This window comes from Nomia melanderi, chromosome 14, assembly GCF_051020985.1.
Source record: "Nomia melanderi isolate GNS246 chromosome 14, iyNomMela1, whole genome shotgun sequence".
In the NCBI taxonomy this organism is placed as follows: Eukaryota; Metazoa; Arthropoda; class Insecta; order Hymenoptera; family Halictidae; genus Nomia; species Nomia melanderi.
The window spans coordinates 2735535-2754067 of record NC_135012.1 but is presented as its reverse complement, the minus strand read 5'-3'; the positions used below and the strand labels follow the sequence as shown (position 1 = coordinate 2754067).

Below are 18533 nucleotides of genomic sequence, written 5' to 3'. Positions count from 1 at the left end.
GATAGACAGATTGTAAAACTGATTCTCGCCTGGTTTTTTGTTTCGATCGGTGTTTCGTAGTCGAAGAAAAAACCAGGCGTGAGAGTATATCGGAGCGAAGTCGATCATTTATTTTTCACGGTCTAAGTGGACTGAGAACAGCGAATTTTATCTTTTCCCCCCTAAACTTCCTCGGGCGTTCCTTTTTTTTAATGGTTTAATGATACCACAAAGCGTAGCTTATCTTTTTCGTGATCGGTTATGTTTAATTGAGGCGTTGTCGTGGCTGTTGATTCGACTCCTACGGGGAGATGCACGTTGGCAACCTCCAAGGCTAATTAACGAGCGTGCGCCGAGTAATTAATCGAGTCCTCCTGTCCGCGGACAGACGTGCTGACAGAGGACGCTTCCTCTTGGACGGCCCACGAGCGAATCGATTTTTCTGCCTGTTCGCTCGAAAGGAAACTTGGAACCGTCCGCAGAAATTTAGAACCCCAACAGTTCTCTCGATCCATAAATCATCAAACCTCTTGCGAAATTACTGTAATTTCCGACTGAAATTTAATTTTATTACGTTATCTCGGAATCGGTGTTCACGTCTAAAACCCAGTGCCATTCGGGACGTTTAATTACAGAACAATTAATATCGTCTCAAAATAAATCCGACGTTTAAACTTCCAAACTCCCTTCGTTGCATAATTTACAAAATCTAACTCCTCTCAAACATCCTAATCATAAGATCGTTAGGTATCGAAGAACCCTATCGAATAATCAAACGGAATTAAAAGAAAAACATTTAATCACAGAACAATTAATATCATCTCAAAATAAATCCAACGTTTAATCTTCCAAACTCTCTCCGTTGCAAAATTTACAAAATCTAACTCCTCGCAAGAATCTTAATCGAAAGATCGTTAGGTACCGAGGAGCCCTATCGGAATAACCAAATGGAAATAAAAAAATTCACCGGTCCCACGGGCTGGAAAATTTCCGTGCGGCTCCAGTCACCACGTGGCGAAATATGGTCGCACGTGGTCGCGCAGCCGTCGCGACCCCGTCGAAAACGAGATTTCGAAAATCCGTTATTTAAATAAGCCGGGACCGAGGGTCCCCGGGGGTGCGCGTGTGCACGCACATAGCCGAGGAACCATAGAAAGATAGAGAAAGAGAGTCGACAAAAAAAAAGTAAGAAGATGGAACGGGGACGCAGAGAAAGCCGAGCCGGAATGATTTTATAAAATTAATAGTAAAGGGTAGCTCTCTCTCTCTCTCTCTCCTGCGTCCGCCTATTATGCGCGTATGCAAATAGCGCGCGGAAGGGGTGGACAGGGACACGGATGGATTCGTGGATCGAATGGGGGGTCGTGGGGCACACGGAGAAGGGGGAGGGTGGTTTCGAGGGAGACGCAGTGAGAGAGAGTAAGAGAGAGAAAGAGCGTGCAGGCTGCGCGGCATTAAAACTTCTGAGATTTATAGTGGCACGGACTGGTCTGGCCTCGTTCGATTCGGGGTTGCTTCCACTAAAAAGGGGGGCCATATTGCTGGTAACGAGCAAAGAAGGGGCGGACTATCGGGGATGCGTAATATTCCGTGCGGAGGACCTTAATGCGCGACTCGTGTACCCCTGCAGAGTGTTAGCTCTGGATCCTCTCAAAAGTGCACACGACGACCTCTTCAATATGATTTGAAAATATAGATAGAGATTGAAAAACTGGTAGATGATTTCTAAGGATAATTTCAAGAATTACATTTCGTTCAGATATTGAAGATTCTTTCGTTTAGATTAGCAGATCGTTATAGAATCTCAGATATTAAGCTTCCAATCTGCTACTTTATTGGATAGATCGGTAGGAACCGCGGTAAAAATTTGCAGAGAATCGGTTAATAAGAGGAATATCTTAATGAATCTCGGCCGTCAGCGATAAATGGTCCGATAAAAAACGAGCGAGGTGCGAGGTAAATGAATTCAGAGGGAAAAAAGGCCGGAGAGCGTGCTCATCGTGTTCTCCGCGGTTCAGGGACCCGCATGAGTAATAATCGTAGGGATTTGAGTGATCCCGGCAAGGGCGACGAGCGCGAGGAATCAACAGGAGGATGCGGAGGGCACCCGTTGTATCTCGCGTTCCCATCTTTTCCATGTTTCATTGGCGTTCATCAGCCTCGAACACCAATTAGAGGCAGCCTGTAAACGTTACACTTGCCAAGCGAAACGATTGGCGCTTCCAGCGGGGTCTCTTTTTATGGACGAAACGTCTCCACGGCCGAAGAAACGCGCGCAGCCTGAATGCTCGCTTTCTTCGGCAACCCGCAACACGATCGTTCTCCTCACGAGCCACTCTGGTGTCAGGCCGGCCATATTTCAGCTCGTCCCGGGAGCCGCGATTCCGCTGAATTTCCGTCGACCGCCGGGGTCCACGACACCGCGCACTCGCGAACGGCGAGAACGCGTCGAATAAATTTCAACGAAAAATCACTTCTTCGCGAATTCGACAGAATGGAAACGGTATAACCGTTAGATCAGCCCATTATCGGTTTACCGCTAAATGAATTTTATTCCCCCTCCCTTCGGTTGTTTCTTAATTTTATCCGATAAACGTCGAGTCCAAGATGTGATTTACTATCGGGACGTTACTGTACTTTCGTTGACGATGAGTTTCGAAGTTTTTCTTGTTGGATAGGTTTCTTAATTAGAAACTGAAGTTTTCAGTTGTATGAGCACAGTACTGCCCCGCTACTGGTTCACTTGGCAAAGCTAAGAATCAAATTCCGAATGGTTCACACTCGTAGGATACTGTTTTACGGGAAGTCAAGCTAATTTGAGATCAAAGTAACTGTCGATCGTTTATCGAAGCAATACCGTAATTACCTAGCATCCAGGCGTTTGAAACGACATTATTCGCTCGATGGATCTTTCTTCTAGCCTCCGAGTGGAAAAAAGAAACGAGTACGCTCGATCGTGGTACGACAACTCTGTTCCAAGGCTCGAATCCTCGTTTTTACGCGACTGTACGACCGAAACGTATCGCACAAGCGTCGAGGAGACGACGGACGCCGCAGAAGTCGAGCGTTACGTTCTTACGGGACATCTTCGGGCGGCTGTCAGCCGGGCACAGACGTTATCTCGATACCTGATTGATTCCTAATAGCTGCTGCTCGCAAGAAACCCATCGAGATGTGACCGACGTCCCTGGGGTTAATGAATAATGGAAAAATCTGGTCTCGTTTCGGCCGCGCGGGATCATCCGGCCGCCGAGTTTTCTGGATTACGCGCGACCGCGGTGTCCCGTTAGCCCTCAGCCGCGTTTTTCACTTGCTTTCCTCCTCCTCCTCGCTCTGATCGACCTCCGTTGACGAACGATTTCGCCGACACGTGGAATTCCTGCGTCCCTCGCGTGTACAACGGCGAAAAAATGTTGATCTTTCGAGTTCTTTGCGAAGTAATTAGTGGAATTATCTAAGGAAGGCTAACAGGTTATTCTTTCCAACAGTTGTGCACGTCTGTTATTAGCCTCGCAGTTATTGTAAGAGTAATAGGGAAATTCGAATAATTGTGTTTAAATAAATAACTTTCGAATGACGATGCAGTTGATTCCTCTAGCGTGACGACGCGAATAATTATGCGACGCTAAGGAATTGGCAATTTAGCGGGTTGCGTGTATCGCGAATGTTTTCTGTTTTGTTTGCTCGACGCCGTTCAATATGGCGGTAACGTTCTTTTCGACGCGATATTCGCGAGACACGTGTTTGATCTCCGCGATGATTGCGATCCGCGGTTTCAGTTTTGTAACCAGCAACGTCTCGTCAACGGAATTATGTAAACGGTTTCGAGAAATCGAGTTGCCGGCACTTAAAGGGGAAGAATTAATCTCGCGGGATTGATTCAATTTTCTAAATAGGTATTGAAGCATCGGGAGTGATGGAACATGGCCGTTTCAATGAGGATCGCGCGGTGTTGAAACAACGCGGTGTCGTTCCGCGCGGCGAAGAATGGTGTACTTTATGAAAGGGACGTATTAGAATCTCAATTGAGTATCGGGACCTAAGGAGACGTTCGAAAGATGAGCTCCTTCTGTGTCTCGCAGCGGATTTCTTTCAAGCGGATCCATTTTGCAAGATCGCCGCGGACGCGACCGCGTTCTGACTTTCACTATTCAACAAGATATAATAAAACTGAGACATAATCTCCTTTTGAACGGCGAATCACTCTGCCATCTACAAAACAAATATCCGATACATCAGTATATCCATCAAACCTCATCAACATATCGTCGCCAATTTAAAACCACGCGAAATTCCAAGGAACACTCCGTTCCACGAACGCCACCGTTCAAAGTTCACCTCGATATTGCCAACCGGTATATACTAATACAAAAACCAGCGTCAACGCCACGGGCTCTCACAAATGAAACTCTCATCCCCGACGGATCCCGAGCAAAAGAGAGATCCAGAAGCGAACAAAGACGCCAGCAGAAGCGTCTCCTCGACGCCGTATTTACGCGACGTCAGGCCGAAGAAGAAAATGGATCCAGGAGTGGACAAAACCTCGAGTACAAGAAGAAATCCAGAAAGAAGCAGCCCACTGAAAGGGGTGTAGGAGACGGGGACAAGAAGAAATTGAAAGCGCACGGGGCCATCGCATGGAATTCCCCCGAAACCCGTGCGGCTCTGACATAATGAGACATCGAACTCGGCGGACCCGTGGTCCGGCTCGGAAGAAACCGAAGAAGAACGCTCAGAAAAACCAGGGGGCCCGGTCCCCGGACATGTCGGCCCCCCTCCCACCTCTGCAACGGATAGAGCCGCGAAACGGGGAGTCCCGATCGCGATCGAAACGGGGGAAACAAAAGGGAGCCGCGAGATCGCGAGCGTCGCGGCCCACAAAGAGATCCTGAAGATCTTTTCTCTCGGCGGAGAAACAGAGGGAGAGAGAAGGATGAAGGGATTGGAGGGGGTGGCGGTGGGACAGAGAAGAAATTATGCGAAAGGAGGCGATGCGAACCGTAGAAATTCCGCGAAATCCACGCCGCGTATCCCCGCATAATTCGAGATCGAGCAAAAAGGGGGAATAAGGAGCCTGGAACTGGCCGGGGGCGGGGGAGAGGAGGACTGAAGGGGTTACGAGAACCCAGGCCGAGGCTTTCGAGATAAAGCGAAAACCGTTCGGTCGAAATTCCGCGAAATCCGGTAAAAATTGAGGGAGGCGAGATAGAGGGACAAAGGACGGTCATGTTGCGCGTTCGGCTGGAGAGAGGTGACCGAGCTGGCGGGAAGGGGATCCGGGGGGGGACGAAGGGAGATCGGCAGGGGAAGAGAGAGAGAGAGAGATGATGTTCGTGGGTGAACACACGGTCGGATAAGGGGGCCAAGACACGCCGGAGAAGCTTCTTCTTCTTCTTCTTCCTCCTCGACGAAGAAAAAGACACGCTGGTCCAGAGGGGAGAGGGTTAGGCGGAGGAGGCTCCGCGGAATGATGAATCGTTTCTATTAAAATACTTTTTCGACGGGGAATACAGAGTGGGCATCCGGCCTGCGGAGCCGCGAGTGGATTTATTTACATATTTTCAATCTGGATTAAGAGGTAGAGGGCCGATTTCTACACGAGAGTGGCCCTCTTCTCCGTTTTCGGCCGAGCGGTTTTCGTGGTTTAATACGAGCCCCCTTTTTGGAACCTGACGGGTGGTTATCCGGAATTTTTTGATAGATCATTTCCGAATTAATCGTTTAATATCGTGCGGACGGAGTGTTATTTGTGTTTGGCACGTCCGGGTATTCGGTATATCTTTGCTGTGTTGTGAATATATTAATACGAACAATTCGGAGGAAGATATGGAAGAGAAATGTAAGTAATTCACCGCGTACACGGTTCGTTATGAATTGCTGCTTCAAAATTAGGTAGAGCCGAAGACAATAATACTCATAAAAGCGAGGTTCAAACGGCTGAAACTGTACTCAAAGTAAATCGATAATGACCGACGCAAAGCCCGGTAATAACAACGCATGGTCGAGCGAGGATTCCGAGCGAGCGTGCCGTAAAGACGCCTAAATTTATTCGAAGCTTTCCCTGACAAATTCGAGGCGCCCCGAAGCCGCAGACAGCGAACCCGAATTCCGCGGCGATGATGGAGACACTTAGGTGACTGTGAATGATGCGAACACTTGCTCGGCTGTCTCCCCGGACATACAGGCTCGTCCGAACGATACTTTATCGTTCGAGCTGGCCCGTCGAACGCGGAAAATCGTCCGACAAAAAGCAGAACAAGGAGAGAAAAAACGTGAGAAAAACGATCCGGGAATCGGTTAGCCCGAAGAGAACAGAATCGATCGTTTCGCGCGCGTTTCGATCGGATTTCTCCGCGTCAACTGGCTGTCAGCGATCGGTTTCAGCTGCCACCGGAAGTACTTTCGCCGGTGAAGTGTGGAAAATGAGAGGGAAACGGTCCGCTCGCGATATTCGCGTTGTGCGCCTTCGAAACAGGATGAGGACACCGCTTCGATCGCCGCGGTCATCCGGTTAATAGATATTCCGTGTTTTCTTTGGCCGTTTGAAGAACTGGTCGCGATCACTGATTTGATTAACATTTAATTGGAGGTGTCGGCGCGACTTGTCTTTCGATTAATGTCGGCGCTTGTAACTGATTGCGACTTCCTTCGAACGTTACATGCGCGGGTTTGTTCGCAGATGAGATATGAGGCTTATACAGCGCCGCGCAGCCGTGGATTCTTTGGATGTCTCGAGACATCGATTGCGACGTTGGAAATTTCTAATCCATGCAATCACTCATCCAGTGAGGAATACCGTGTATTTCGAACGAAACGGAAAGTGAAAACGGCGAACACGATATTGAAATAAAAATCTATTCAAGATACACCTGAGTAGTTTATTGTGAAATTGTATCGATTGAAAGAATTACTTCAGCTTAATCCTTTCTAATTCTCTGTTTCTTTGACGCGTGAAAGATCGGTTCACCGAGTATTTCAAGTGGCAAGAAGATCACCGATAGGGGATCTACGGGGAACAATTTCAACGCGAGTGATGTACGTTGAAAATTTCCGGCCGGGTATCGGCAATATTTAACACCTCGTTTACAGAGACCAAAACACCGGAACTCGCCGGAAGCGCTTTCGCCGGAGGGCACAAGGCCCAAGGATTTCGCCTGCTCGCATTAAGATTCGCTTGGCCGGTTGATTAATTGGCCCTCATTAACATCGCGTCGAGCGGTCGCTTCTTGAGTACGCGCATTGTCGCCGCTCGGAAACCGCCAGGTCTGTCCGTGTGCGTGGCAGAACGGCCTGTGGCCTCTTCAGACCTCATTAAACGTGTTCCAGCATTTGGTGGACAGGAATTAGAGTGGATGGCCAAGTGTTCCGTGCTCCCTCTATGCCTTTTTCACTCCCGATCGATATATTATCCTAACCTCGCGGTCTCGCGCGCTGAAAGGCTACCTTGTCGTCTCTAAATTGTCAAAACCAGACACGTCCAAGTTTCCACTAAGTTTCGCCTAGCATCAAAGTACCCGGCTCCATTTTCAATGGACGGAACACGTTGGAAACATTCCAGGAATCCGCACGCTGATATCGCCACTCGATTAAAATCTATCTAGATTCTTTTACACGGACGACAGTCGGGAGTCTCGTCTCTGTTGGTTGTAAAACAAATAAGCAGCTACACGGTTTCATAAATTTCTCGGAGACGTTCGCTTTTCAGCAGCTCTTCTGATTCGCGTTTTATCTCTGCCGAGGAGCCGGTAATCAGATATCGGTACTGTCGTCATCGCGATTCATCAAAAGTCACGATGCCACGGTGACAGCGAGCTACGCGAACATGGGAACCGAAGGAATCCTATTTATAAGCAATGTTCCCGAAGAATGTCGCCGCGGAACCGCGAGAGGAGCCACGTCGTCTCGGTCCCTCGCAGGCCCGTCACCAGGCCACGGATTGTTTGGCCGGTTGTTCGCGATCGAACAGCCGAGCGTGCGCGCGCGCGCGCGCCATCGCGAGCGCGAGGGAGATGCTTCTTCGTCTCTCGGGGGATTAACGCCTTGACGTCTACACGTGTTCCAGCGTCATCCGCTCGTGCTTTTCTCCGGCGGGTTGGCCGCGAGCCGATGACGAACGAGCTACGCTTCGGATTCTGATGCTTCGTTTTACTGGGCACCGGGAAACTCGCCATTTTCTCGTGTACCGAGACACTTTGACACAGCTCCGTGCCCCGACGAGCGGCTAGAATGGATGTAAACTGCAACGGCTGGTGTGGGAATCGTTTTGCAATCACTCGCCAGCCGGGAATCGTGTTGCCTGACCTATATCAGGTTAAAGGGCATCGTTTTCCTTCGAACACTCCACCCAGTGAATTTTTCCGTTCAATTATAGAACCTAATCGGAGGAGAATTCACAGACACTAGAAATTGAAACGTTTCACAAGGAGATTCTTTAAATTCACAAAAGGATCGATTTCTTTTCAAACAGACAAGCGGTCTCTGACCCTTTGCGGTCCGAAGTGTTCTTGGTTTCTCACTTTCAGGTTCACGTCGACGTTAGTTCATTCAATTACAGCTTAATATGACGCTCTATTTATTTATTCAAGAATATTAGGGAGTCATTGGAATGTTACCTTTAAATGGTACAATTGGGATACTACAAATAAATATAGAAAAAATTGTTGAAACAGGTAAAGGTTGCAATAAAATAGAATGTCGAGTCTGACTCGACATATGACTGCTAAGGGCTAAACCCCAAAATCATCGTTCCTACGAAGTAATACCAAACAACACATCCACTAGATAAAACAATCTTCCAGCCCATAAGAATCCAAAGAATCCTCTCTAATGGAAAGCTTCTAATTTCCTGTCGCCGCGATACAACATTTCCCAAGGCTTCTCACATCGATCTTCCCGAAACGATCCCGGAGAGGTCCCTATTAATCAATCCACCGATTCCACGGTCGTTCATCAATCCTGATTTCATAAACTCCGAGGCAAAACGACCGCGCCGCGAAGCACCCGAAACAAACCCTTTCCCATTTTCCCAACTGTCCAAAGGCCGCAGTCCCTTTCCCACCCACAGCGGCGCAAAAACCCGTGAAAAGATTGTCTGGAACCGCGGAACCGGTTCCAGCGGGGTTCAAAGACACAAATTCGCCGACGGGGGTCCCGCGAGAGGAAATGCCCGAAACACGGTCGCGCGGGGGCCATCGAAGCGTTTCTTTCGCGGCCGCCTTGACGAACGGGGTCCCCGTGGCTGGGGCCCGAACATCTTCTGGCCTGCTCCTCCGCCGCCTTTTCTTCGTCCTCGCGCGGGTCGCGGGGGGCGGGAGGGGAGGAAAGCACAGAGAGGCGACCGGTCGAATGATAAATGAACTACTCTTAACCGCGAGCTCTCATATCGGCCCGCTATTAACATAGTGCCGGATAAAGTAACGAATTTAAAAGAAATCCAATATAAAAGCCACGGGAATTCCATCGGAGATCTTATCCGTCGGGGCTCTCGCTCGCCGCGGAGACTCCATTAATCACGGCTTCTCCGTTCCCCTTTCTCTCCTACGCCGCCTCCGCCGCCGCCAACCGTCGCCGTCCTCCCCCTCCTCTGCCACGGGATCCGATGCCCCCCCGGCCCCCCGCCTTTCTTTCGCCAGCGGTTCATTTGTCTCGTATTAGTCGTTATTACGAGAGCTGAAAATTCAAATGGACGATGGATAATGGCACTGGCCAGTTCCGGAGATAATGCCTCCCCTCTACCCTCCTCGGCCTTCTTCCCGCTACACCCTCGCCAAGGAGCACCCCCACCATCGTCGAGCCGGCCGAGGTTTTTCTTCTTCTCCTTTTGCTCTCTCCTCTTCTTCGTACGCGGCTCGATCGGCGAGATCTCCGCGGGCGGGGAAGGGAGGCCGCGGACGGACGATTTTGGAAATGGAATTTCTCGGGCGTCCCGATCGCGGGATAAAGGTAACGGTGTCTAGTGGTCCCCGGTGACTGGTCTTTTGTTTCGCGAGGACGGCCGGGGGTGGTGGGAACGGGGATGGGTTGTTGAGAAACGCTTTCAGAGGTCTCGTTGGGTGGATTGATTCTGTTTTCTTGTTAGCGACTTGGAGTATATTTCTTGATGAGTAGCCGAGAGCGATTTATCGAATATTTGCACTGTAGAGTGAAGTAATGAAGATTCCTGTTAATTTCACGCGTTGATAATGGATCGTCTAGATCTCGATACAGCGAAGCTTCTAATACGAGTCGAGTTTCATTTCATTTCATCCCGAACTCGATCTAAGTTTCCGCCCCCGCGAAAATCGGTAACCGCATAAACACCCTCCGCGAATCGGCCACCCATAAAATCAACGATGGCGAACGCGCGCAGATAAATCTAGATCAACAGGGTATTTAACGATCGTTGGAACACCTCGCGAGAAGTTATCGGCATGGCCGCGTGCACCTCCTCCGTCCCGCGGTCGCTTTAGGACCCGGCGACGCGTCGTTAAGGCGGCTTTCCAAATAACGATAAATTTCAGCAATCACGGGCGGGATGGACTATCGTGGGGCTCCGTTCGATCATATTCGACGGGCAGAAAAACTCGTTCCGTCGTAATTTACGAGCGACGCCCGGGCCCTGTAGCGCAATTACGAATCGACGCGTTCTGGAAAGATTTCAATAAAACCACGGGCAGAATTTACAATGCCGCTAACGAGTGAACGAAGCCCTCGTTCGGGATGTTTGCGGAGAAGCCACACGATCGATTTCGATTGCTCCACGGCCACGGCGATACCGGGGCCCGCTAGGATGATCGTTTCAACGCCATAAACCGTGAACCCCTCCGCCGCTCGTTCCCGGAGCCACCTTTTTCTTTCTCCTTCTGTTCCACGGCCGCCCATCGGATACGCACCCCGTTGCTTCGGCGCGTTTCGCACTCTTTACCGCGGAGTTCCCCGATGGAATTCCAACGGAATGAAGAGGGAACGCTCTAATGTGGCAGATTTCGCGAAGGAAATTGGATACCGCCTGGCGGAGAGCTGCCTGCAGTCTCTCCGGATTTTTAACGCCGGCGATCCACGAGCCACCGATCTTCCGAGAGAAGATCCCTCGAGTGTTGCGAACGCGGATTGTTTGCAAGTTTGATAAATAGTCTGAGGATCTTCTTGCATTTATGGATAGTAAAAAGCCTCGCGATGGGACGGGAGAGGAATTCTTTGAAAATTGCATTAGTTTCTGCGATATCCTCGAGACGCTGGTATATCTTTATGCTAAGGGAGTAGAGGATTTTATTCGATTTAGAAAGAAAAGCATGCGATTTCGTAGATATTTTTCTCATGCACTTGCGGCGGATCTATAAATGTGCCACGGTTCGGTAAATGTGTTTAGGAGTCCGGGAAAAAGTACAGGATCGAAGCCAATTAAAATTCAAATGAATTTCGCAGCTGGACAAAACAGCTGCCAGTATTGAGACATTGCAGGTCGCGGAGTTTATTGCTCGCGAGCGCCGCTGGAACCCGACGTGGGACACAATAGGAACGGTAGGAGCGTGGAATTCCGTGTTCGATAGAGCCGGCTCGCGATTATTGCTTCTGAATTCCTCATATCGGCAGCGATCGACTCATTGACATTTTCGTCGGGTTCCACTCGTTGGAATTCCGCGTCTGTGCCCACGTCGCGGTGTTTCGCGTACAATGAAAACACGCACGTACTCGACACCGACAACGATGTGCAACCGTTCGACGGTGTACGGGGATCATCTGGATCCTGCGCGACCACGGATCATCGATCCTACGATCTCCTTCTGTATCTACAACCTTGCTGCACGTAGGCAAACTTTAAATGTCGTCTGCACCAAATTGAATAAGATATTCTGGGATAAATATAAAGAAAATCATTTGAAAATTTTATGTGTTTGCTAAACGGTTCCAAATAGTTACGTTCTTATTAAATCAAATTTCAAAGCACTTCATTCAGAGGCTATTGAAATTTTGAAAGATGGAAACAGTGGTAACGTTGAGTTCGTGTTTTCAGTTAACCAGTGTTGCAATCGATTTATTTACGCTGTGAATTCGGCCGACGTTCCCCGATTTCGCGAAACTCGGTCAAACACGTTCCCTCCCTCGAAAGCGTCGACCACGCGCTATTCGACAAGCGTAACGCCGCAGTTCTCCGGATGGAATCGATAGTTATCAGCGTTGACGGCGCGCGAACCCCAGAATCCCGATAAAATTGAGGGAATCTCGATTCCGGACGAATGGCTGAACGCGGCCGCCTCGGACAGAAGAAAATAAAGCCGGATCGCAGGAAGTGACCGTGGCATTAGTACATAATTATTGCTCCGGCCGCTAATAATAGTCGTGTTGCTGGTAGTTGCGAGACCCGAGCTCCGCGGTCGCGACAGTTTTATTGCTAATGGTGCCATTAACCGGTAAAAAGTTACCAAATGAACGGCGCTGCGGCGATTACTGACACTATTCGCGGTATTCTCGAAGATAGCTGCACTTCTGCTCCATCCACCGTGGCATTAGAGATAACAGGAACGGTTAATTAATTGTTAATGCGTCAAGTCTCATTTTTCCCGGCCGTTCGGGGTACTTGAATGATTGATAAATGAGAGTCGGAGGTTCGGAGCCTCGGGTACTGTTAGGGTTATTGTCAATCCGATTGAATAATGGACAAACGAAGTCGTCCACCGATGTCACGTAACACTTAATGAACGGAGACTTCCACGATGGCGGCTGGAGACGCTGACAAAACTTCTAACCGGAATGCGCGAGTGCTCCTATCGTTAATGCCACGGGTAGATTTCTAGAATCACACTGTTGTAAAATGTGCGAGCTCGCGGAGATCGTTAACATTTCAAACGCGGACATTTCGAAGGCGACAAAGGAAAAGTAGCATCGAAATATCAAACTAGAAGTTAAATCAGAGAATCCAGCAATCGACTCTAAGAAACTTTAATATTCACAGCTGCACGATTGTTGTAGGATGGAGTAATCGAAGCGAGTATTTGCTTCACGTTTCCTGTTAGTTATTAACCAGAAAATACGTTAACTTTCAATGTCTCCGATCAGAAATTAAATCAGAGAACCCAACAGGTTTCAACGAGAATTATTATCAACCTTGATCGTGTTCCCTGTTCCCAAAGCCTTCACATCCGAACAGCAAAAGAAAGAAGAAAATACTAAATTCATCGAAGCCCGCGCGAAAAATGAGATTGGAGAACCGGATACGCGAGCAGCTGGCCCGGTCGATGGCTCATTGACAGTATCGTCGAGTTCCGATGCTTACGGGCGGAACAACCGGCGGCGGCGGCGGCGGCGGCGGTCGTCACCGGGCGCACGATCGCTACGTGACGTTTCCCCCGGTGGATGGAAAAATGCGCGTCCGGTTCGCGATTGCAGCGTTCTCGTTCGGTCGTTAATAATCATCGTCGATGATCGTATCCCGGTACGCCGCCGAAAAAGGCGGTTCGCGAAAGACAATGGAACGGCACGAAAAAGGCGCGAAATCCAGAATGTCAGCGGGTCGGTCTTCGAAGGGGGACGAAAGGGGGCCGAAGGGGGCCCCTGGGCGCGATTGCGAAGGTGGGACACGTTCCGCGCAACGTCTCACAAATAAATTATCGACCGCTCTACGGCATTCGCTGCGGAATCGACGATTCCATATGACCGGTTGGCGGATGAATATGCTGCGGACACGCGGAACATGCCAAGCGTGCGCGATATGGCGTCCGCCGTTCACCCGTTTTCACGATGCTCATCCAGGGAATGTCGATCTGACCGCTCGACGGGCCTCCGACTTCTCTTATCGATCCTTTTTATTCCTTTCCATGTATCAAACAACGATCCTTAACTTTTCGATATTCTCACTTTTACTCGTGATCGTTTGTTTAGCTGGTGACCTACTGATCATCTGAAGAATCAAGTATTTAACGCTGGAACTATCGACTAGAAAATTTCTTTACAGAAACTATAAATGCTGATTTAGATTCATTGACGTTTGGGTATTACCGAATTAACTTCTCAGAAGCATTTGAAGCTTTCTTAAAACCAGAAGAATCAAAGCCACAGCGGAACGTTCAAGGCATCCAATCGAACGCGTGGTATAAAAACGGTCTCCGAGAGGGTTGAGAAAGAAACGAAGCGGAAGGGAAGAGGAAACAGGAACGATCCTTTCCGGGCGTGTCGCGCGTACAACTTCGACTGACTTTGACCGATAGCCCGGTGTTGTGTGTCCGTTATCTTAATGCACGCGTCGCGAGAAAAAGGAACGAATCGAGTGACTAGAAGGAGCGTACCTGCGGGGAATAATTAAAAAAACGAGGGAACAAGCCCGACGAAAGAGGGTGAATCTACCGTGAACCGTGTGCGAACGGTTGCGTCGCGTAGCCCGGCGGGTCGGGGAGGAAGAGCCGAGCGGCCTGAAGAGGGGGCAGAAGTGGCAGCCGAAGGAACAAATGGACTACGACTTTTCTGTGACAAACGAGCGCCCCCGAAATGTCAATCAAACCGGGACCGGCAATGCTGCGCATACCGAGCCGTCCACCTGATTTGGTTAGACGTTCGAATATCGAACAGCTGCGAGCGGGCAGCGCAACTACCGGGCAACATGGTCGTCGGGCGACTCTTATCGAGGAGGCTACGTTCGTCCGTCATCGCCGTGTCCACGTGGGGATCCCCGTTGAAAGGCTTCCTTTTTCGTTGATTTTCTTTTTCATTGTCGCGGCCGATCCCACGTGATTCAACCGACGCGACCGGGCAATATTTCAAACAATTATGTAAGTACGAGTGGCGCTTGTTGCCGTTGTGTGGCCGCCATTACTTGAAATCTCGGATTGTATCTTGGACAGGGTACTGGTATGTATTACCGATGCCGAGTATTTCATCTGTTACTCGGGATTTGCCTCGTGAACGTTGAACTTGACATATTTGAAGCGGAAGGTGTTGGTATGGTTGTTTTTGAAGATTGTTCTGACGCGGAGACGATGTTTTAATCGTAATCTTGAAGATGCAATTTTTGAATGTTCTAATCGGGTAATGTTGAGGTACGTTGGGATTAATGTAATAATGTGAAAGTAGAAATAAAGGGAATGTGTATTATTTAGAGACCATTGTTTTCTTATTTGATAGGAACTGTGAATAGCTATTAGTACGATATACATGTAAGACTATCGTGCGAGTGTCTTGTATGTATCGAGCACACTCAGCACGCAGAATAGTTTTAATTATTTTTTCTCCCGATTCTAGACGCCGAGTCTTAATTTATCCGGGCTGTTTGTCTTCCGATTAAGCTGGTTAATCGAGGTACTATTGTATATAATTTGAGAAGAGGTTTAAAGAGGAAAGTTGAAGCTTGTAGGTGGAGCTAAAGGGAATTAGGTCTTTGACTGCCAGCCAGCCAATTATATTCTGCTGATCACAACGTCGGCGAGGTATTAACCTTGGCCGAAGACTATACGACGCGGCTCTTTGCAGTGATGGTGGGTGACACGTGCACCTGTTTTCATCCTTTTGCTCGGGCATGCGCGATGGAGGTCTCAAGATCACTCGAAGCTATCAGGAAATTGAAACTTTAAACATTAATACGTAATTATCTACACATCAATCTTGAGCAAATTATATCGTAAATTAACAACTTAGTCATTAATCCACTGAACCGTATGAGAATTCATGCACGAAGAATATTCAATATTTTACTAAGTAATACCAGTAATTTAGTTGCAGACATCCATGATTAATCTGTCGAATAATATACAAGATATAATTACTACACCATTCTATAGAACACGATACATATATATCAAGAATAAAGACAATTTACTGTTCATTCAAATATAAATAACTTCACTAACGGATTATTAATCCTAATTTACAACTACCAAGCAAGTTGACTTAAACATTTTTCTATAGAAACCTCAAGAGTGCATCTATCGAGACTTCGATCACTCAAAACTTAGTTTGTATTATTAAAACATTTTCTTTAGAAATTTCTTAGAGAAGGATCTATTAGTTGTTCAATAATTGTAAAAGAAGAATTAAATTTTAGTAGTTCTAATGTTAAGGGAAATTTAAACGATTCTCACGATTATTTTCTGAATTCAGAAAACAGGTTCCACTGGTACCAAGATCGTTTCATGGGACCAATCTCGAGATTCACGCGAAGACGCCGTATCCCGATCAATAATCCGTCAGCTTCTCGACTTCCGAGAGCCGTTTTCGCTACGAAAGCGATAATTTTACCCGGCATCGGGTCAAGGTGCGTCGCCGCGGTGGCAGCTCCGACCACTTTAGAAAGTAGAGGCTGGCGGCGGCGCGCGCGCCGCGACGATCCTCCGGCTCGCCGATATATAAATATTAATAACTACAATATCGTAATTTCAGAAACAATGCGCGACAACAACGGCCACACCCGAACACCGCGGCCTAGTTGCATGCGAGGCACGACATTAGCGATCGTTCCACGATCCATCGAGTCTTATTCTACGCCTACTCGCTCTCCTCGCGGTGATTTTTGGTTCGGGAACATCCATTTCTTGCCTTCGACTCGGTCCAAGTCATCGTGCGCCTCTCTGCTAGTAATTTGCTTACAAATTTCCTACGCGAAAGCCTCGATAATCATTTTACAGTAATTTCTTGTGAATTTAACCTGTGACCTCCGACCAAATCGAATCACTATAATTCAGTGTAGTAAACGATGATTATTTTCAAATATTCTTATATTATAAACAATGCTATCTAATGTGGTGACATTAAACTAGATTAACGTGCAATAATGCAATTCAATCATCGATTTAATATTATTTGTTCCATTTCGCGTATTTTGCTCTATGATATCGTGCATTCAACGTGTATATAGATATCTTCTATTTCTCGAACATCTTTTGAATTCGCCAATTTTTATGTTTCAGAATGTATAGAAGTTATAATTCAGTTTTATTGAATGTTATGTATTTTATATTGTGGAGTGAAAATGTAGATGTTATTCGAATTGAAATATATTTTAGATGAAATAGAGCAAAAGCGTTTGAAATAGGGCATCCATGAGTAAAGGAGGTGTCGCAAGGAAGACATAGTAAATTGCAAAACACCTTTTTGCTATCGTCGGAGCGACTTGCGACGACAACCGGCGTTTTTTTCCCCCTGCAGCCAGTTTTTTATCGACCCAGATGCTCGGCAAACTCGTCGCGCGGGAAAATACTTCACACTCCCGGAAAATTATTGCAACGCGGAAAATAGTCACGACTTAATTCAAGATCGTGTGATAACAGCCGTGGGGAATGCATTGGGTGCATAAGGTCGCGCTCGCAATCGCATGCAAATTTCGCACCTATGAACGCTTGTTTCAACGCTCGAGGTGTGAGTAACTACACTGAAAAAAACGTATAATTACTAGACTGTAATTCGGAGTGCTAAATGAACCGTTGCGAAAATGGGAAAAAATTTGCGGAGCGTTCAATATTCACCGCGTTCGCTCCAAATTGAAATGATCAATTTATCGAATATTTATTCCTTCGACGACTTGTTCTCGATAAGCAAACTCAATTAACCCGGAACTTACAAAAGCACAATTACAATCTTATCCTGCTTATATAAAGCTAATGAACGTTGATGCTCGATGAGAGAGAAGAGTCACTCGTTATGCAAAAACTGTTCCACGGTTTCTGTATGCAAAACAAAACAATTGGCGCATTTCCGTATCAGTGAAATTTAGATAAGTAAACCGCAACGGCGATAAAACCGTAAGGAAACAACACATCGAAGCCTGGAAACGGCGACAACTCCGAGCGCGCGATTCCGTGAATTCTCGGATTCATTAGAGTGTACAATCGCGGATTTATCGGGGTTGATTTGTGCCTGGGGAATTCCGGTGAAAAATGTGTCGGCCATAAATACCGAATCAAGAAACTAAATTCCGTCCGGCGATTAGGCGAGGAAGTCGACTTCCGTGCGTGGGTGGCTGTGTATCGAACAATTAACGCCGCCAGCCGCAGATAAGCGACTAAGAACGGCTTAACCGGTGGCCCCGGGGAGAAATGTTTTCCTCCTTGGTTCGTAGGTAGCTGGAAAAAACTTGCGATCGCCGATTAAACCCGCTCCTCCCCGCGCCGGTAATCGCCTCTAATCTCCTGATGGAATCGCCGCGAAAAAACATATTCGGGGCGGTGTTATGGCGTCTTAATCAATCGATTGGAATTTCAGATTACCGGGAGAACATTCTTGCAAGACATTTTCTAATGAACCGATGGAATTCGTTTGGAAAGAAACGTGTAATATTTTGTTACTTTATCATCGATAGATCGGTCGGTGGAATGATTTTCAATTGAAAAAGGTATTTGGAAAGTTATTCGAGAATTATATACTGGTTTTAACGTTTTGATGAATGAATGTACGATCTTCCGTCTTCATTAATATTTCAATCTTCTCTGTCATGTTAGTCGGACTGACGCAATTTTGAAATGCAATGCATGAATTAATCGACTGATCGTTCTGAACGAACCGGATCGAATAACGCCAGATTGGTAGAAAAAGCGTATTCGGCGGAACATCGATAATTAGCGGACGATGACTTTTCCGCGTCAGCGGTAACTGCT

At 47.6% G+C, this 18533-nt stretch overlaps 1 protein-coding gene and 1 long non-coding RNA gene across 3 annotated transcripts in view; one reads left to right on the top strand and one right to left on the bottom strand.

The window, feature by feature from the left end:
* The window catches only part of LOC116426986 (zinc finger protein castor homolog 1), a 120438-nt gene that overhangs the window by 82639 nt on the left and 19266 nt on the right, over nt 1–18533 (bottom strand). The window lies entirely within an intron of this gene.
* Nucleotides 15440–16380, top strand: LOC143175261 (uncharacterized). The gene is made up of 3 exons (XR_013000004.1): nt 15440–15528; nt 16045–16198; nt 16324–16380. It is a non-coding gene; the product is annotated as an uncharacterized LOC143175261 (long non-coding RNA).